The following is a 21,940-nucleotide window of genomic DNA, read 5'->3' on the forward strand; positions in this document are numbered from 1 at the left end:
ATGCCTTAGAATACAGTGTTGCCCTTCAGGTGCTTCATCAGAAGGACTTGGGTATGCCCAAGGCCCTGTGTTATGTCTCCCAGGCATGTAAGAATGCCCTAGCTATTTGAAGTTATCTCAAATGTCATTAGATGCCTGAGTTTAGGTATTTGAATTAAGGCCTAAATAGATAAGATGTCAGTTATGTAGACAGATAAAGCTTCATGGATTTTATTTAAAAGAAATTCTACTTTGAAATCATTATTTTGACACCTTTCTCTGTTTACTTTCCTTAGCGTCCCCATCTGGGATATGAAATTAGTTCTGCCCTGTAAACAAGGACGGTTATGTTGACGATATACTTAACTTGTAAACTACTCCATTTTAATTAGGATTTGTGGTTTATTTGATAAGTATAGATCATAATGCACAAAAACTTTCCACTAAATTTCAATAAACTAACAACTATACATGGCTATCAGCAGAAGAATCCGTTTCTCCAGAAGACAGGACATATGAAGCTTTGCAAAATTCCATAATTTATGCAAAATTAGCATACTCCTGACTGTTTTCCAAAAAAGTATAATTATCCTGCAAATGGATAGTAATATGAAAAATGAAGCACTAGGAACTGATATTCTGTAAGTTAGAAAACCAAAACTACAAGGAAAAACAAATCAAGATCAACTGGAAATAACTATGAGAAACTTCTTCTTAACTGTAGGACACAGAAGATAGGCAATGACTCCTTTTAACCACTTACAGCAAGCTGATGTCAAACAAGAAACATTTAGACATCATTATTTAATGGGATTTAGTCTGCAAATGTTTAATAGTAACAGTAGTTCAAATTTAGACAACAATTTTTGAGTTTTGGTGAAAACTGGAAAAAAAATCTTTTTAATGAGAAAATTAAATTATTTAAAATACTATAGAAAAAGAAAGTTTCTTCCATGTATTTTAAAAGAATGTTTTTCCTAAACAGTTTGAGAAATAACTCTTAAGAAAACCTCTCTTTGTCAAATGCAATAAAAAGTGATATTTTGGTAAATCCACTACCACTACAAAATTATCTTAAAGTTGAAAAGATTTAAAAACTCACATTTTGGCTGAATTTCATGACTTTCATAATCTCCAGGTGTCAGCTAGTTGCCTCTCTCTTTCTTGGGAAAAAAAAAAAAAAAAAAAGGAAAAAAGGTAAAACATTTAGATACCCATTGCAGAGTACTTAGTTCAGCATATTTGACATAAATGGATATAATTTATGTAGCTTTTTTACAACATTATTTTATTTTGTAGTACAGCCTCTCCTTTAAGTAAATTTCACATGAGGTACATATACTGCTTTGATGTACAAGATAGGAGCAGGTCTCCCCACTCCTTCCAAGTCACACTGTATGACAGCAATACACCATTATCAGAGGTCTGTAGATGAACAAGTGTTGTGGCAGCTTCTTTCCATATAATTGCATATAATGCATGAGACAGAAATGAAGTGAACCTGCATCAAAGAGTAGTGAAAAATGTCATATGAATGTGCTACAGCCATTATCCCTTTGTAATTCCCTTTGCGCTTACATACATCTAGACATGAATTATTCTGTAAAATATGTATCTACTGAGGTTTTCATCATTTAACCATATAACCATTCCTTCTTCAAATGATTTTTTTTATCTTGTCATCTAAGATTGAGAACACTGAAACAAATTAGTGAAGAAAAAGGAAATGTCTAAGTATTAACCCAAAGCAATCTGCATTGGAGTGTGTACGCATAACAAAGTCTACACTCTTCAGAAAGAGAGGAATGATTAAGCTGATCATCTAAAATCAGAAAAGTTTGAGAAAGTCATCTATTTCACTTTGGGATGAATTTGCTTCCTTGAGAGCAAGATGTCAGCAATTCTGGGTTTCTCTGCTGCTCATTTTCAAGTTAACCTTAATTTGTAATGCACCCATGACTTAGTAAAAATAAAACATTACTCTTTTCTGATTGTTTTTTTACTGACTAGGATGTATTTGATTTCTTTACTCTCAAATTATTTTGCTGTTGCTGTTGTTCTCTTTTAATTTCATTTATTTTATCAGAAAAAAAAAAAAGAAAAAATGAGAAAGATTTATGTTATAGAACTACCTAGAATCTTTGAAAGAAATGCAAAATCACATTCCCTTTTACTTCTAGTAAATTTAGGAGTACACAAAAGGTGCCACACAAAGGTCTCATCTCAGAGCAGCAATGATTTACTAGCAGTCAAATATTGTCTCTGTAAGCTGTGTGGTAACAAATCCTTTTCTTGTATTATGCATCTGAGTGAGCTGGATATTGGTTGTTTGCATGTGTAGATTATTTATTTATTTATTTATTTATTTATTTTTCTTCCAGGGGCGTTTCTACAACAGCTCAAATAAAAATGTATAATACTGTTTGTGAAAACCTTTAATAATATGTTGGTATATAATCAGTGAATCAGATACTATGACTAGTTTCACATACAACCAAAAAGCATTTGTTATTTAAAAAGCATGAATCTTTTTTGGAAGGAAAACAATGTCAAAACAGCATTTTGCCTTCAGCATGATACATGCAAAAACAGTACAGTAACATTTTTGTATAAATTACATGAATATAAAATATATAGTAAACACATATATTAACATACATAAATTGTACACATAAATTACATATTTGTATTGATTTATGTGTTTAAGTTTCAAGGGACATCAGTTTTAGAGAAGATAACAAGTTGAAGCATCTTGGTTTAATGTAGGAAGCAAAAGCTTTCTTTCCTCATCCATTAAAATGCCAGAAATCAATGTATGAATGACAGTTAAGACACTAAGTACCAATTATTCCTATATCTGCTCATTTTAGTTGACCTCGGCCTTATCTCTCACTTCCTTTGAGATAGGATGAATTACGGAGTCAGGTATTAAAAACTGAATCTACAGATTTTCTTCCAGCATTTTACCACTTCACTTAGCACTAAAACAAGTTACAGGCAACCACAGCAAGTGAATTTATAACCTTACAAATGGAGGCAGTATGTGATAAATACCACGCTATCAGTTGTTCACGTAAGTAATATATGCTCTTGTAAAACCTGTACTGAAAGCTGAGTAATTTATGAAGTAAAAGAAGTCTGGCTTCTTTAACCTCTCATGCTAATTTATTTTAAGACAACAAGGGGATAGACTTGTGTACTACACTCTTGCGCTATTTTTAATTGCTATGTCCTCTCTCTTTCATTAGTGTATCCTATTTCTGCCATTTATCAAGTAGAAGGAGAAAATGTTATTTCACCTTTGAAACTGAAATCCTTCTTCCTGAGTCAGACTGATGATTTCCAACGCTTTTTTAAAGGAAAAAAAAAAAAAAACTGCTTTTCTGGCCAGTGGCCGTGTTGAAGTTGAAAACATGTCTTTTAGCAAAGATAAAGCATCCTAATGAATGACTTGCTTTTGAAAAAACAAGAGACAGTCCTTGCAGTCTTTCAGTAGAAGCACTAATGGAAAAATATGGAAAAAAAAAAAAAAAGACAACTTCCCATGTGTATTGCAGCACACATCACAATCAGCATGGAAGACTTCGGTTTCAGCCAACCAGTCTTCTGAATCTGATTCACTAAAAAAGAGAAAAGGCAGAGGTCCAAACTTTATATTCAACAGGAATTAAGAGGAACTGGTCTGGGTATTGCTAAGAATAGAGGCTTTAGATAGGCAGGTCATCCCTGAGTCCTTGTTTTTCTTTTGATCCTATAAGTTTAGGCTTTATAGATGGAAATTCTTATGCTTCTGTAGAAACTTCTAACCTTGAAAAAGCTGTTTATTTAACCAAGGCAAAGCTGGTTTGATAAAAAAACATTACTGTTATTACTATAATAGACATTACTGTTACCTATAAACTCTACCTTGTCAATATCCTTAGATCATCACAGTTACAACCACGCCTTATAGTCACTACAGACAGCATTTGTTTAGAAACAAAATGGTCCTTTAAAGCTGCCAGGCTTTTACCATCAAATAAATAATAAATAATGATTGTTATTGCATGCACTTATCATAGAATCGTAGAATCTTAGAATCTTAGAACAGCTACCTTAAAGATCATCTAGTTCCAATCCCCTTGCCATGGGCTGGAATTCCATAAATTAGATCAGGTTGCCCAGGGCCCCATCCAACCTGGTCTTGTACGCCTCCAGGCATGGGACATCTACAACATCTCTGGACAACCTGTTCCAGTGCCTCACCACCCTCTGAGTGAAGAATTTCCTCCTAATATCTCATCCAAATCTCACCTCTTTTAGTTTAAAGCCATTTCCTCTTGTCCTATGATTATTTGATTGACCAAAATATTGCTTTCTATCTTTTTTGTAAGCCCCTTTTAAGTACTGAAAGGCTGCAAAGAGTTATCCCTGGAGCTTTCTCTTTTTCAGGCCGTGCTTCCCCAGCTTCATAGGAGAGGTCCTACATGCCTCTGATCATCTTTGTGGCCCTCCTCCAGACCCGCTCTAACAGATCCACAACCTACTTGTTCTGTGGGCCCCTGACCTGGATGCAACACTCCAAGTGGGGCCCCACAAGAGCAGAGCAGAGGGGGACAATCACCTCTCTTGACCTCCTGGCCACACCTCTGCTGATGCAGCCGAGGATGCAGTTGGCCTTCTGGGCTGCAAGTGTGCACTGCCAGCTCACGTTGAGCTTTTTGACAAGAAGCTCCAAGCTCATGAAAAGAACCTCCAAGTCCTTCTCTGCAGGGCTGCTCTCAATGAGTTCTTCTCCCAGTCTGTATTCATGTCTGTGATTGCCCCAACCGAGGTGAAGCACCTTGTGCTTGGCCTTGTTGAACCTCATTAGGTTCACTTGGGCCCGCTTCTCAAGGTTGTCCAGGTTCCTTTGGATGGCATCCCTTCCTTCTTCGGTATCAACTGCACAACTCAGCTTGGTGTCAGCTGCAACTTGCTGAGGGTACACTTGATCACATTGCCCATGTCATTGATAAAGATACTGGATAACAGTACCAGTCCCAAAACAGACCCCTGAAGGACAGTGCTTGTCATCGGCCTCCACCTGGAAACAGAGCCATTGACCACCACTCTCTGGGTACAGACTTCAAGCCAATTCCTTATCCACTGAATGGTCTCCCTTTAAGTCCATATGTCTCCAACTTGCAGACCAGGATGTCATGTGGGACTGTGTCAAAGGCCTTGCAGAAGTCCAGGTAGATGACATTGGTTGGTCTTCCCTTGTCAACTGATGCAGTCAGTCCATCACAGAAGTCTACCAGATTGGTCAGGCACAATTTGCCCTTTGTGAAGCCATGCTGGCTGTCCTGGATCACCTCCTTGTCCTGCGTGTGCCTTAGCATTGCCTCCACGAGGATTTGTTCCATGATCTTCCCAGGAACAGAGGTGAGGCTCACCCATCTGTAGTTCCCCAGCTCTTCCTTTCTACCCTTTTTAAGAATGGGAGTGATATTTCTCTTTTTCCAGGCACTGGGGACTTTGTCTGACTGCCATGATTTTTCAAATATAATTGAGAGTTTCTTGGCAACTACATCAGCCAATTCCCTCAGGACCCTAGGATGCATGTCATCAGGCCCCATAGATATATTGTTGTTAAGTCAGGAGGTCCCGAACGTGCTCTTCTCTTACACTGGGAGGGCCTCTGCTCCCCCAGCCCCCACCTAGAGGTCTGGGGACTTAAGATATGTAGGAAACCTGACCACCAGTGAAGACTGAGGCAAATAATTGTTAAGTACATCTGCCTTCCCCACATCTGCCGTTACCAGTTCTCTGTCTTCATTTGTCAGAAGTGCTACACTCTCCCTAGTCTTTCTTTTGTGGCACCTGTAGAACCCCGTCTTGTTATTCTTTGCATCCCTTACCAAGTTTAGTTCTGTCAGTGCCTTGGCTTTCCTGATCCCATCCCTGCACGTCCAGACACCATTTCTGTACTCTTCCCAGGGCCCAAGGTGCTGTTTCCACGATTTGTGCATTTCCTTCTTTTGCCTAAGTTTGACCAGTAGATCCTTATTCAACCATGCTGGTTTCCTACCTTCCCTGGTTGATTTATTACATATGGGAATAGAGAGCTCTTGCACTCCAAGGAAAATATCCTCAAAGAGTTACCAACTCTGATCAGATCCTCTGTCCCTAAGGACCATGTCCCATGGGATCAAATCCACTAATTCTTTGAACAGATGGAAGTTGGCTTTTCTGAAGTTCAGTGTCCTGACTTTGCTCTTAGCCAGGCCCTTAACCCTCAAGATAAACTCAACCAGGGCATGGTCACTGCAACCTAGGCTTCCTCCAAATTTAACTAGCTCTTCCACATTGGTCACCACCAGATCCAGCAACATTCCTCCTCTAGTTGGTTTGTCTAATACCCCGATGTGGAAGTTGTCCCCAAGTTTTCTTACTTGTCATCTTTTCTTTTTTTTCCCCTCACTTTAAGGATACAATTTCATATTGGTGTGGGATCATGTTTACCAAACAGTGAGGTAGAAAGTAGAGCTGGGGTAGGAAGCTACAGCCCACACTGTATTCTCCCCAACACCAGGTAATACTATCCCATATTTTACTAGGATGTGTTTTCTTTTTCTGAGCAAAAATATTCTCCCAGTAGATTTGAGGCATTTGTCCAGCTTTCCAGATTGCTGTCAATCCAACAGAAGTAGTAGCACTGACCAAGATGTTTAACATCTGGAAGAACTCGGCAAATGTCCATTTACTGTGCAAAGTTGACCTACATAGCCTAGAAATGTCCCATACTTACTAGGCATATGGCTCCTGGGAAGTCTTAACACCTCAAATTATTACATTTAAGTTGCAAACACTGAGATAAGGATACATCACGAGAACTGCTGTTTTGGCCAATAACATTTGTTTTCTGAAAAAGGAAACAGGAAGGAAAAAGGTCAAAAACAGGGACCTGAAACATATTGGATTTGGAAGGAGAAAACATTGAAGCAAAAAAGAGAATGAGTTTCAGATGGTCACTTCACTCAAGAATGAGTTAGACATAGCATTCTAAAAAATGACAATAGAAATCTTTCTCCACCAAGTATTTTGTTTATACAATGCATTTAAAGCATTTCAAAATGTCTTTAGGGCATTTTAAAATGTCTTTAGAAACATATGGCTTCTGTTCTCATGCCCTTCCTATAAAACCAAGCTATCTTTGTACCAGGACTCCTACCTCTAAGGGTTCAGACAAACAGAAATTTGAAGAATATTATTTTCTTAAAAACTCTTTAAGAAATATTTAAGATTTTTTTTTTCAATCTATGTGTTAGACCATTAAAATCTGTTACTGTACTATTATCCCTGTGGAAATAAAAATAGAAAAATAATAGAAAAAATATTTGTTTTATCAAAAAGCTTATGTTCTTTGTTCAGGAACTTTAAATTCACAGTATCATTATTTAAGGAACTATGCCTTTATCAATGGCCCAGATCAGAAGCATTCGTCTTAACAAACCACTTAAACTCATGCTTAGATCACATCTACTTTAAGAATACTTAATAACTGCTTTAGCATTTTGCTGAACTGAGGCCTCTTCCAATAAATTTTAAAATGTACTCATTACAGTCTCTTTTCTCTGAGTCCTTTACAATCCTGCTCATGCAACTTGGGAATCTAACATTAAAGCTTGCAAGTTGAATTAAAAAGAACTCATCATCTACTTGAATTTTTTCAAGATTTCTGAAATAGCGTTTCTATCAAAAATGTAGCACATTGAAAACTCTATGATGGTATTTCACAAATACTTTACTACAACCTGCTTGGAGTGACTGGAAAAACCTGCTGCTCAAAAGCTTATTAATTTATTTGAATTTAATTGATGATAAATGTCTTGAACTAAGCAACACTGATTTTGTTTCATTAAAAAAGATAGATCATTCAAAATTACTGTATAAGTAGATAACTTTTTTTTATGTTAATTGCCTTCTTAGATATTTCTCATATATGAAAGCATCCTGAGATACATTTTAGGCAAAAAAACATGCATCATTTTGACAGATACTTAGTAAAGAAAGTATACATACCATATATACAGTAAAATATGAGAGAAAATCTGTAAGAGCTACAGGTTCATAAGTTCATGAGAAATGTTTTATTATGCCAACACATTTGATTTAACTCTGTCTAAAATTTCAGCAAACCAGACTTCTGCCCTAAGCTAAAGCTCCTTTGTGATTTACAAACAATGGCAAATCCATGTCTGATATGATTTTTGTAATGGAGACAAACAGGAAGGAGGAATATCCTGACACTTGAACAGATGGAGTAAAACCTACTTACCAGCCAGAAACAAAAGCCTCAACAGTGCTAGACACTGTCTAAATTCAACTGAAGGGAGATAAATCAATTTACTGGGATTTCTGCTGTTTGTTGCTCTTGTCAGAGAAAGATGGTACATTAACAGGACTTTCCTCTTCCAAGCTATTATAGTATATAATTAACTATTAATGGGTACTGTAAAACTCAGTTAAGACCAAACTAAAATACCATTACAGATTCTGATATTACCATACAGAGTCCCAGATAAAACTACACCAGTACTCTTCCAGGTAGTATAGTTTAAAATACCAATATGAGAATTTATTCTTTCCAGTCTCAGCCTGTAGGTGTCAGTTCATATCGGTTTAGAAGTTCCTCTTCCTCCCACCCTTTCTCTTTTCCTGTTCTTTCTCTTTCTGTCATATGCATTGTCACGGACATGGACAGAGAATTACCCACATGCTTGTAAATACTTAAGTACAAGACTTTCCTACTCATGTCTTTCGAAAATATCAATGTTGTTCCTTTTATAGCCAGAATGCTTACTACTGAATAGTGCATGTTTTGTTGCTGTTTTCTCTACAGAATTAGAGAAGATTTTCTTGACCAGGTCTTGAGTAAGGAAAAGACTCGTAAAAAAAAGATAAGGATGTATTAAGCAGTTTCATGATATACCATAAACTGAAAGAAGGCTGTTAAAAATTGCAGTAGAAACATTTTGGCTCAGTCATGCACAGTTCACTTGAGGATGTCATTTTTGTAAACTGCTATGATCCTCTTTTGTTTTTCAAAGTTCAAGTGAAAGGTATCTCCTTCTGCAAATAATTCCCCTCCAAATATTCAAGGATGTTTAGAAAAAAAAAACATTCAGATAAAATAGACTCTGAGCTTTCTTTCAGACGTTAATGACTTCCCCTGAATAAAACATATCAGCATATCATTATTCTAATGAAGAAGTCTTCTCCTTTTATATGGGTTACTGTGTTGATAGAGAAACACTCATTTAAAACAAAATATATAAAGTCTGAATACACTTTGCCATACCCTTCCCAACAGAAACATCTGCATTATAATACAGCATTAAGAATGTTTTAACATTATGAAAGAGATTATATGATGTAGTTCCAGCCCCAGAAAGGGATTGAACTCTCTGACCCAGAAAGTTCTTCCTGCTTATATGCTTCTGTAATTCTTAGAAAACTGATAAACAGAGAAATCTTATTTATTTTTAAATCTAGATTATGTACAAGATTAGATGGCAACTATCTTAACTGCAACCTTGCTAGAGTTGCATGTCTGCTGTCATTGTCTTGCTTTCCTAGATTGGTCTAGGCCTTGGCAATTGTCCAATGGAGCCAGCACTGAAGAAAAATTATTTTTAAAAATGTCATTAAAAGAGTCTGCCACATTCCGTTCTGATTTAATGTTGTTGCCTTGATTTTACCTTAATGTTTTAACTAATTGCAAATGCAATTGATGTATGAAGTCAACAGAAACAGGGAAGGCCCAAGAAAAGCCAATAGAAACATCATCTTTCTTCTTCTAAAGCCGTGAAAAAACATACCTCAATGAACTCAAGAAAGGAAATGTTGAAGTCCAGATCTGGAACACAAAAGAGTACTAGTTTGGAACAAAAAGCACAGAACCTTAAGCAGGTAACAGTGTTTAAGTTGGTGAGAGTTTATCTTAGAGACCAAATAAAATGACATGGAATGCATTATTTTTTGTTTTGTTTTGTTTTGTTTGGTGTTGTTTCTAATTCTGTCAAAGTCAAAAGAACAAAATATAATCTGAAGTTTGTGGAGTTTTTTTGGTAATTGGAAAATGACACAGAAAAGCAGCTCTACATGGATCAACGCAGAATTGGGGGCAGGATTATTCTTTTGTTTTCTCTCTTGAAAAATAAATGATTTAGAAATATTTCCCTAGTTTCTTTCCTCGTCTGCATATCCACTCCTTGCAAATCATAAGGGATGTCTCAGTTTCTATTAGGAACTGCAATCACAAACTAGACTTTTTAAGACACTCAGTAATAACAGATCTCACAGTGTCAATCTTTTTGTTGTAATATGAAAGATGAACCACAAGGTGAACTCTTGGATCATCCATTTTTTCTTTAATATTCAGTTTATTTCTAAAATGAAATGTGAAGGACTTACAATAATAATAATTAAAAAAAAAAAATCCTTTAAAAATGGTCTATCAGATGAATGGCGTTATTCAGATCTGTACTAACATGGATGGTTTCTGATCTTAAATAATCCTTTTTCTCTTTTTTAAGATCTGTTGATCCCTTCCTCCACTTACAAGAAAGATAAACTTTCTTAATGAACTGAACAAACACTGAAGAAAAGATCTGGGGACATGCAAGAAAGTCTGAGGCAGACATTTCTTTTGATAACACAACTGAAACTTAGCCTAATCTGTTCTTCTAAATGTTCTTAATTAAGGTGCTTCATCACCTGCATATCCTTTAAACAATTCTTTCTTTCCCAGTTACCAAACTTCTGTGACCACCCCTCACCTTTCAAGTAATGAATTTTCAGAATGAAGTGTCATATCCCTCCCGTGGGTTATGTCAGTATGCCAGATTGTGCACACATGTTGTATTAGTAGGGGGCAGTCTACAAAGTCTGTGTTTTATTTTTAATCGAACTGCATTCATTTACTTTCCCTTTAGCCTCTGAAGCACACTGACATTGTATATTCTACTGTAGACACTAAAATGGCTGTTTGCTGTCTTTGGGGTGAGGTCCACATCATTTGCTGTAAGCGAAGGATTGACATATGGTATCAATCCATATTTAGTTAAGGATTTAGGATGTCACTGGCTTTCAGATTCCTCTACCACAAACTCTCTGCTAAAATCCTACTTAATGCCATGTATGAAATCAATCTCTTTAAAGTTTCATCAATATGGTGGTGAGCAATTTCTGCTTGAAGTAGCAAATGCATCAATGTCGATATTTTGCGTTCTGCTCTTCTATGCCGGTATTCAAATCCCTTATATAAATATGCCCGCACCTAAATCTGTCTCATCTTGTTGATCTACATGTAAAATTCACACCCTGCCTTGTGTAAATGTAACCTACCCACAAAAGTAATTTGTTCATGAGTCACAGCCTTGCAAACATTGAGGTAACTGCAAAAACATCTCTTGTTAGATTGCAATTAGTGTATTATCATTCTGAATTAAGCATGATAAAAAAATTCTTAAGTGTTTTATTCTTTTCTGGAGGTTTTTAAGTATTGGCTTAATGGCTTAATCCCGTTGGTATAAAAAAGACAAAGTAAATATAGTACTTATTTTAACAGCTATTAAAAATAATTATTTCCCTTACAGTACAATGGCAAATGAGATCACTGAGATTAGCAATATGAGCAACATGATCACCTGAGAAGGAAATGCATCTTCTTAAGAGATTCCCAACAAATCCATTTGAATCAAATCCATATCTTGGCTTTTATTTCAAAGCTTTTTGACATTACTGTTGTTTGACTGTCACTTGTCACAGTTACTTTGATAAATACGGGAAGGAAGCAGAAAAATACAGACTTTGATCTCCAGCAGGCAAATTAATCAACTAGGCTTCAGGTTGCCTGGAAAAAAAAAAATATATATATATATATATAATTGTTATTATTATTATTATTACGTATTTCCATAGCAAAGCTCTCCTTTTGCACTGAAGCTGTCTCAATATCCCAGAAGCCTGTTTCTTTCCTTTATCTCTTAAATAAATAAATAATCAGAATAGGAAAAAAAATAATAATAAGGATTTGAAGCAAAGTGAAATATCTTTGCAGATGATTGAGGAGAGACCTTTCTAACTAGGAGAAGCAGAGAAAATGTATAGAAGTGCTATCTTGAAAAGCTAACTTACAGGGAGAACTGCAGTGCCATAGTCAGTTGGAGAAAAAGTCTATTTCTATGTACTAAGAGAGAAGGAAGATTAAGAGAGATGAGGCTGTGGGACACTCTTGAACTTAACTCTTACACTTATTGAAGAGTAATAGTTTGTATTTAATATGGTAGAGGAGGTAAAGACAGTGACAGCATATTAAAATAGTCAGAGTCTAGAAACAATAGGTTTGCTAGAACCTTAAAATTCCTGAAATATAGCTGTATATAATTTATAACAACTTAAGCACTGGCATAGTGTTTGTTAGAGAACCATACACAGTGGTGGAGAATGTGAAAAGTTATGGGTAAAGCACAGTGAAAATACGTTGTAGTTCTAGTGAAACTGCATTCAACTAACACATATGTGGCTGCATATCTGTTTCTGAGTATTTGTGGGACAGAGGGCAGTATGGTTCTGCTCAGAGTATGTCTTCAAGTATTCTGGCTATGGAAGAAACTATTCTTGTGCAAGTTTAGGCAATATGTGAAGCAATGTTCGTAGCTCCTTATAATCAGTGTTAGGTTTTTTGTTTTTTTTTTTCTGAACATATTACACTGACACTATTGTATGATAAAAATATTTCCTAATAGTGGTGTGGACTTTCTTTAATGGATCCCCTCCCTTCTAAACCCAACCCATGTAAAATAACTGCATATGATGTAGAAAGATCATCCTTGGCAAACACATACGGTATTGCAAGAATCTGGCACAGTATGTTTCATTTCATTTAAGCCAGATAGCCAGAAGTAGCCAAAGTTTTCATTTGGGTGCTGTCCAACCATTGTTAATCACAAAAGACATGGTACAACAAGTTGGCATTTATATATATGAATAATGGAATATTTCTTTAATTATATACAAAAATCCTAAATGGAATAGTTTTCTCTCGTTATAAAGTGTCCCTTTTGCATCTGTTCCAACTCTCATTGAAGTCAAAGGAAAGTCTCCCATTGATTTCAGTGGAAGTCAGTTGAGTCTTATGAAATTCTGTTGCATGATAGCTCCTGACTTACTTGAAGTCTGTTGCAAATTTGCACTTGATATGCAAAATACTTGCCTCACAGCCTTGCCTGTAATTCCATAAAGCTGTTCTGAGGACTGTTACACTGCTTGCAGGGAAAAAAAAAAAAAAAAAAAAAAAAAAAAAAAGCTCAGATAGGACAGACTCTTACTTTAGAAAATGCTTTGTAGCTGTCCCAGTATTAAAATTAAGAGTTCAAGAAAACACACTAAAAAGTACAATCTTTTATGAAACTGTGGAAAAAATATTTAGCATTTTTGCAGGTATGTGTGAAGAATGTTTCTTTGTAAAACCTTTCTGATACAATGATATTATGCCATTGTTAAGAGCTAAGGTAAGAATTTTGAGAAATGTCATTGAGATATGCTATAGAAAGATTCTTTTCTGCAGTTAAAATATATTCTTGCAAGCCACATATTACCAGCCACATATTCGATTTTTCTTTTCAAATTTTATGGCAGAATAAAAGAAATTTATTTCACAACTTCAAAACATGAAGTGTATAATAGAACATTTGTTTTATTACGTTCAAAAGTCCTAAATCAACAGTTTCCTCTCCTCAGCAAGTGCCTTTTTTGTATCTGATCCAATTCTCACTGAATCCAAAGTTTAAGTGGTATCAAAAATGGATGCAAACTGCACACTATTTGAGACAGATGGATAGAGATAAATTCAAGTAGGCATGTAAGTTATACATAGGTAGAAATAAGCCAAAAGACTGTAATAAAAGTCTTTATCTGGTTTTGGCAAACTATCACATCATGGTGTGTTCAAGAACAATATCTATTATTTACTTCCTTAAGGGACTGACTGCTTCTGACTTAACGTTAAGTGGGTTACATGGGTGTCTTATGGGTTGACCAACTGGTTGTCCTTGCTCTCTTCTACCCTTTTAAGTGGACAGCCACTCTTAAAGATTTTCTCTTGCTTGTCTGATCTGAGCAGTGTTTTGTTGTTGTTGTTCTTTTTGGTTTTTTTTGTTTGTTTGTTTGGTTGGTTGGTTGGTTGGTTGGTTGGTTTGTTTTGCTGTGTCTCCAGTGAATTACATCAGTAAACATTTAAGAGATTGGTTTGAGGGAAAAAAAATCATGTAACATAATTTCTTCTGAACTACTGAAAGAACAAGCAGTATGACAAGTGGAAAAGAGAAATAAGGCCTACAACATGAAATAGTCGTGTTTTTTGTTTGTTTGTTTTTAAGAGGAAAGGAACTGCATATATAGTCATATATATATATATATCTTCCCAGGATAGCAGTTTCCAGCACAGAAACTGAGATTTCTCTTGTCACTGTCCTCTCATAAAGCACTAATTCATCATGTTACAACATTGGGAGGAATATTTCTATCTTAGGAAAGTTTTTGTAACATAAAATTTTGGTACAAGATGCAAAAGGATTTTCCAAAGCTAAAATTTTAATTATGTCTTCTACACTCTATACCTTCCCTCTCCACCCTGAAATTTCTCCCCATATTTTTGACCTGGGAATGGAAGCCAAATATCCTGGAAAACTGATTGATATACCAAAGAGTTGGGGTATTCAGTGGACACAGGGAAAGGCTAGTAGATTTTCCATTCAGATCTTTAAAACCTATCCTACATGGGACAAAGGAGCTGTCTCTGTTTTTGAGTTATGTTTACCTATTATTTTCTTGCCTATTTTCTTTGTTCTTTTCTCTCCAGTTTAAATGTCTATGGCTACACCTGTACCAGTAAATCAAACAAGCCTAAGGCTGCTCTCCAGCACTGGGGCCAACTAAAACAGCATGTTTTACATCCGTATTATTAAACTGTCTCTCCCTCCAAAACAGAGTAGTTGCATTCAAACTGTTTATTGTGAAGATTCACGCTTATATCTGAATCATACCCAGAAACTTTATAGGAGAATAAAAGTGGACAGGGGCCAAAGCCATTCTGGTAGTGTAACAACACAGGCAATCCAGTTCCAGCACTGTTTGCCAACAGTGCTCAATTTATTAATATAGTTGTAGTCTTTCTGTACTGGGCCTGTTCCAAAATCTACTACAGCTAGTAGAAAAGATTGGTGTTCACTCTGCTGTTCTTTTGCTACTCTTCTGCTTCTACTACCACATTTTCTTCTTTACACAATAACATGACATGAGGGAAGTAAACAAACAAACAAACAAAAATTGCATAACAAATTATGAGACTTTATATATTGCATTTTGTTGTACATCCATAAGCCAAATAATCACTTTGTATCTCTTCACACCTCGTCACAATAATGGCAAGAAAACCAAAAAACTATGTGGTGTAAGCCAAGATTTTTTTACCTACTTCAGCACCATTCCTAACTCCAATAAGAGCTTCAAGACACTGTTACAATAAAAATTATAATAGTTACTATTTTAACCAGCATATCTTCAGAGTATCTCACTATCTTGTGAACATTCCAGTTTGTTGGGAAAGTCACAGTAGGTATTAACACAGGAATGATACACACAGGGAGATAAGGTTATGTCTGCACCCTACACTGATAACTTCCTCACAACCCACATTTCTTATTTTAATGATACAATGTGTAGAAATGAGTTAAGTGGAAAAACAGTTAACTACGGATCTGGAGAAGTTTACTATCCCGAGAGTGACTGTAAGAATCTGTTTTGGAGACTTCCCAGTTATTTCAAAGACTTCCTTGCTTGTTATCAGAATTTAATATTTTAGTAATCTGCTCACAGAAATTTGCCCTGTTGTCATAGTTTTGAGTACTTCTATTTTACTTCCTGTTATCTTTCATTTTCAGACATTTTCTTCCATTCCCTGATTGAGGCAAGAAAAGGAAGAAACAAAAAAGTAATCTGTCAAAAATACAATATTTATTGTTGTCTTTGCTGCCACTTCTAAAAAACTGCTGGTGAAAGAGGACACAATCCTTTTGCCATGCATGGTATTGTACACTCAGAAGCTTGGCATGTTTGAAGCTTCCTCATTTCACCAAATTTGAATGGAGAACTCATATTCGAAATAGCATGAAAAAATTTAAAAATATTGTTTTAATATTGTAATTATTGCTTGAATCCTCAACATTTTCTTTCAACATAGAACTTTTTCAGTTATTTTCTTCATAATGTCTATTAATTTTTTCCAGCTGCTCCACCAATCCTGAAAATACTGATTACACTTTTGCAAATCACAGAAGCCCACAATCAAGCTTCCCAGAATTTTGGCAGTGTAATTCTATTCAAGTACGTTAAAAAGAGGAAAGTAGATCTCCTGTTTATTCCTTAAAGACTAGATTTTTTTTTTCAAAACACTGAAGCAGATATCTTTAAAATGAATGGAATGCTTCTTAATGTTCAGCTCCTGAGTTGCATAATAAGGAAGTTAAAACATAAAAATAATTGTATCCTTGTTCTGAGAGTAATTTATGTATAATCTTAATGTAAATCAAACTGTATAATTCACAGTATTTTGCTATATGAGCTTAAAATTCCATGGTTTTGAAAATGTTGGGTTTTCATAAAAGCCTAATAACAACATATTGCAGCATGATACATCCTCTGGCACAGGAAATCGAAAATGACAGCAATACACTTGATGAACAGGGAGGTAGTAAAACAATTAAGTTTTATCTATTATGTGGATAAAACTCTACTTAACATTCTGAAATCTCCAGAATAAGATGAACTTCTTTTTGAAAATCGTGTTAGTTAGAAGAGTAATCCTGTACAATGAGGGAAAAAATCTGCCATCTAATCCTTGTTCCCCTGCTAATTTGTCTTGAAAACTAAAGCTACTGCCTGGACTTTTCTTTTTCATTTTCTCCTATTCCCAGCCTATACAGGAATACTGACAAGTCAGAATCAGCTATTTAGTGGCAATTTTCCCCAAAAATAGCTCTTAGCAACAAACAAAATTGAGATGTGGTTTCTACTGAATGATCTAGGAAAGTTTCTAACTCAGAAATGGTAACTGCAGCGAAGAACTGAACATCAGCTTCAGAACCTGACTCCAAGGGTGACAACAGATAACTCACATTGTCATACGTCCGTTTCATATTTCATATTCAAAGGGGAAGAATAATGTTGCCTGCTTCCCACAGAGTCTCTGTGTATGTTTGATTGAGGCCATTAGATTTAAAGGAAAGAACACAGGCTTCCTACTGCTTCCTACCTAGCACAACATTGACACCATTTCAAAGAAGTGCAGCAGTAATTGTAATTATTACAATGATGATATCTGATGAACCTTTGGAAAAAAAAGTACATCTTGACTTCTGGCTTGACCTCAGACCTTGTCTCATTGTTGTGATGGCATCTTATGATCTGGACTCTTGACTGGACACAGATACCATCCCTTATTCTGTCCACCTTGCTTTGCTTACTGGGCACTGGATGACTGTACTGTGCCCCTTGATTCCTGTCCTGTCCTAGCCTTTGCTGACACAGATTGTTTGCCACATTCCAGAATAAGCTTCCCCTCTGCTTTCAACCTAACAAACCAAGAAGAAGAATTTTTAAGGAGGGTTTGTAAATTTTTGGCAGACCAGAAATAAGAACTGGTGAGTAGCACAAATTGCCTGTTAGTTCATGTTGAATTAGCAAGAGAGACACTGGAACTCTGTTTCAGGTTTTTAATACAGACAAAAAGAACTTCGTCTGGTGAATGTAACAGAATAATGATGATTGTAGTGTGCAAAGATGTAGCACTACCATTATGGTGCTTTCTTGTTCCCTGTGTATGGCACTCATTAAAAAATACACCTAGGTGTATATACATATATTAAAAAAGAAAAAAAAAGTTTTTTATTTAGTTAATATTTTGCATATTGTTGTGTTTCATTGACACATGTTGCTTTGTTTTTTTTTATTTTTTTCATTTAACTGTTTGTTATAAATGTGCACACACTTTTGAGCACAGAAAGAAATAACTTTTATGACTTGCAGATAAATTACCCAATATCTACCTCTCAAAGAGGCAGTGATATTGAAATCATCTTGAGCTCTCCAGAAGCTGTCCAGAGATTAAGAAAATTAATAAAATCTTCTTCTTCAAAAAGATTGTACAAGCTGTGTGGAAATTTCTAAAGATATTTTCTAGCTGCTGAGCTAAATAAGTATTTTATAACCTTGGAATAAGTTATTGTTTTCTAAACAGCATTGTTAGCACTGCTGATTAATCTTATCCCTGATATCCAACCAAAGTCTACCATGAGTCTTTTCTACAAAATTAAGGCAATATCGTTCCATAATATAGTGTCCACATTAACAGAGGTAGGAAACCTCTGCTTTTATAGCCACTCTATTTTGGCTCTCTGCAAATTGTAAAGAAGTAAACAGTAACTATAAACTGTAAATTGTGAACTTGTAAAAAAAAAAAAAAGAATGTTTTCTTTTTTTTTCTGAAGATTTTATAAAGAAATTAGTCTATCAGTAGTTGATGTTGTAAGTTTAAAGATAAAGATGACAGCAAAATGTGCAAGTAGATCCCTTTGAAAATAATTTCTGTCCTGCCTTTTAACATCAATTAGAAAGCTTTCAAATCTTCTTTCTTCAATATTTCTTGTCAATTTAGCAGAAACAAACCCACCCTTTTACTACAAACAAGGGAGCATAGTATATGTGGATGAAGAGCCATAGTCACTTTCAATGATTAGCAAACAAGCTAACTGAAAAGGTGATAGAGCTGTGATTGCACAGAACTGGGTGAAAAAGTGAATCTAGAAATAAGAATTATGGTCCTCTCTAAACTTAGTATATGGCCTACAGTCAATGTTTCTGTTGTTGCAAAAAAGACAGACAATTTATTATTTTTATTGTGCTGCAAATGTATCACAAATCTGCTGAGTAGTTCTTTTAGAATTCTTACAGAAGAACCAAAACCTAAAAAAGATGGTCATTGTTTTCAAGAACAGACTTACTGAGGACAAAGGATGTCTTACCTCTTTGCATCTGTGGTTTTTTTTTTTAAGCATTTCAGAACAATGCAACATAAAGTCTTCCAGAACTAACTCACCCAGCTTTTTGAGACCTCCCATAATATAAAGCCATCTTTTCAGATACAACTAAAGTTTCATCAATGTCTTACAATAAAATCCCTCCTCTAGTGAGTTTGCTAATTCCATTATCAGGCTGCCAACTGGGAATGGTCCATAACCTGTGCCAATACCAAGCCCTGAGCCTGGTCAATGGCTGGCAAAGTGAGAGTTGCCCTGGCCAAAACTGACAGGGAACACCATAATAACATAAAAGAACTGATGGTTGAATTGCAGTACATAGGAAAATTCCCTGTTACCACTTAATTTACTTGTAGAATCGTAACGTGACGATTCCTTGTGAAATACCTAAAGAGGCAAGCAAAAGAGAGGTAATAGTTCTTACGCTTATGCACATACAGATTGATGAGGATCATTCACATTAAGAAATAAAGTTTCCTGTGAAGCAACAAAAGATATAAAATGTCTCAAGGCAGTTATAACACCACATTTAATGAACTGAGATGTTTTGTGTTAAATGTCCTTGACTGGATCATTTCCTCCTCTGCAGATAAGTTTAATAATATGTGAGCAATAATAAAAGGATACACTAATTTTTACATAGCATCAGTAAACCAAGAGAAATGATTACGTTCACACTTTAAGTCTGTAATCATAAACCAGGACTGTTTTTTCCAGTGTCGGTGAGAATTTCATCAAGACTCATACTCATACTCAAGAACAAATCTTCAGATGTGCTGTTGCATGAGCAGCTTAAGCCCATCTGATATTATGCTGGCCACAAAAGTGGGGACAAATTCAGGTACTTCCCTTGCACCAGCAAAAGCCTCTGCTCAGTGGAATAGCAACAGCAGCATGAGCTGACCTGGTAAATGTAATATTATCATAAAAATTAATTTTAACCAGTAAATAATGAATTTGATGCACTTGATTACACACTGAGGAATGATGTAATTGTGGCATATGAAGGATGTCAGAATCATCCCTTCTATTCCTTAAAGATGATTTCATTAATGTCTTTAAGCTTATCTTCATTTAAATTTTCTCTTAATGTCATATTTGTAAAAGTAGTCCTTTCTATCTAAACTAGAGAAAGCAAAACCCCATTTTAGCAAAATATCATTATTTTTTTTTTAAAAAAAAGGTACAGTTTTACTGAAATTTGACCAATTAAAATACATTTGTAACTAATGTTGCAAATAGAGCTTTAAGTAACATGACATACTTCTGAATAATACTTTCTTAATCTTTAGTCTTAAAACATTTATTACAAAAATGGCAGGCAAGGTCAACAGTAAATTGCACTTTATAAATTCAGGTTTGCAATATAAAACAAGAATTCATAAACACAATATAAGTAAAATTGTTTGACTTAAGTTAGCTGCATCTCTGTTCTACCCTACAGGAGTTAACAGAGGAAGATTGCAATTTTAACTGGTCCAATAAAGTCAACTTCTATTATGGTAAAGGATCATAAAAGCTAGATCAAAGCCAGACTGCCTAACTGGTCTGTCAGTATTATCACTGAGACACAAGAAGCAGCCCATGCAGCAGAGTAGTCAACACCAGGAATGCAGGTTGGCATAGGCAAGACAATGCTTTAAGCACTCTTCTTTGTCTGCAAAAACATTAAACAACTGAAGCTTCATCATTGTCATGCACAGCTTAGAGAAATAGAAAAAAGCATAATGAATATGAAGAGTAGAGAGAAAAAAAAAAGAAAAAAAAAAATCATTTGTTCCCCCATGTGTAAATGTTGAAGTGGATTTTCCAGCATTTTCTCTCATAAATTCTTCCATTCATTTTATAAGGAAGATTTGAATTACTATTACATTTTGTGCTATCTGCTGACTCTGTCTTGTTTTACAATGGTTTATAAGTCAATTTAAAAATAAAATAGGATGGTATTATATCCCTGGCAGGTAGGTAGAAAAAGGATTATATTTGAACATCACAAAAGTTTCCTTCATTCTGTAACAGAAAAAGAAAGTTTGTATGTGAAAGTACCTCTTTTATTTCTTTCAGTGAGGCCATCTTCTTATCACCTATATCCTGCTTCTAAGAACCAGTTTGGTTCTGAGCTCTGAATTAGCCCTGCCCTCTACACTGCAGAGATGCTCTGCATCAGCTCTGGAAATCTCTCTGCTGCAGGAGCCTCTAACATTAGTATGTCAATCTACCTAAGGAATTTATAGGGTACCTATTCCCAAAGCATAACAACAGCTCATACCAGAGATGGTATCTGATATAGGAATACTGCAGTAGTCAACAGGGGAAAACCTTTTCATGGAAGTTGTTCTGACCTGGTCTGCAACAGAGCAGTAAAACAAAGCTAACCCTGACACATTTCTGGTTAGCACTCTATCAGCTCCTGAGGCTTTGCTAATGAATTTGTAAAAGTCACTGAACTCTCTACCTCCTATGCACTCTACACAGATCAGCTATCTGGAACTCATTTTCTGTAGAGCAGGACTACATGGTGCACACAGACAGATTTCTAATTCTAAGACATTGCTAAATAAAGCCAGGTCAGAAAACAACCTCTAACACTGCACCTGTGGTTGTCTGCATTGCTTAATTATTTCTTTGCTTCTAAATCTGTTTTGGACCATTCAAAGCAGTTCCCTACAACACATATTTTCAGAGGGAACAGAGAGGACTAGTCCTGAGCTACCCACACCACCTAGGGATTAAATCTCATCCCTCTGACTTCACATTTAGGCACATCACCAGTGGCCAATTACAGTTTGGTAATCAGTTTTACCTGAAATGTCAGGAAAGCACTTTAGAGAACATCC

The 21,940-nt window shown here is 35.6% G+C and overlaps 1 long non-coding RNA gene across 2 annotated transcripts in view; it reads right to left on the reverse strand.

Annotated features, from left to right (window-relative positions):
• The window catches only part of LOC106043933 (uncharacterized), an 82,302-nt gene extending 61,104 nt beyond the window's left edge, over positions 1-21,198 (reverse strand). Inside the window, exons 1-4 of one of the 2 annotated variants that reach the window (XR_010827259.1) lie at positions 21,150-21,198; positions 11,655-11,860; positions 3,279-3,599; positions 1,082-1,138 (exon numbers count right to left, since the gene is read on the reverse strand). This is a non-coding gene — a long non-coding RNA (uncharacterized lncRNA). Of the gene's footprint in view, positions 1-1,081; positions 1,143-3,278; positions 3,600-11,654; positions 11,861-21,149 lie in introns of both variants that reach the window. The other variant, XR_010827258.1, reaches the window with a different exon arrangement.
• Positions 21,199-21,940: the final 742 nt, after the last annotated feature.

This window comes from Anser cygnoides, chromosome 1 (assembly GCF_040182565.1).
Source record: "Anser cygnoides isolate HZ-2024a breed goose chromosome 1, Taihu_goose_T2T_genome, whole genome shotgun sequence".
Classification (NCBI taxonomy): domain Eukaryota; kingdom Metazoa; phylum Chordata; class Aves; order Anseriformes; family Anatidae; genus Anser; species Anser cygnoides.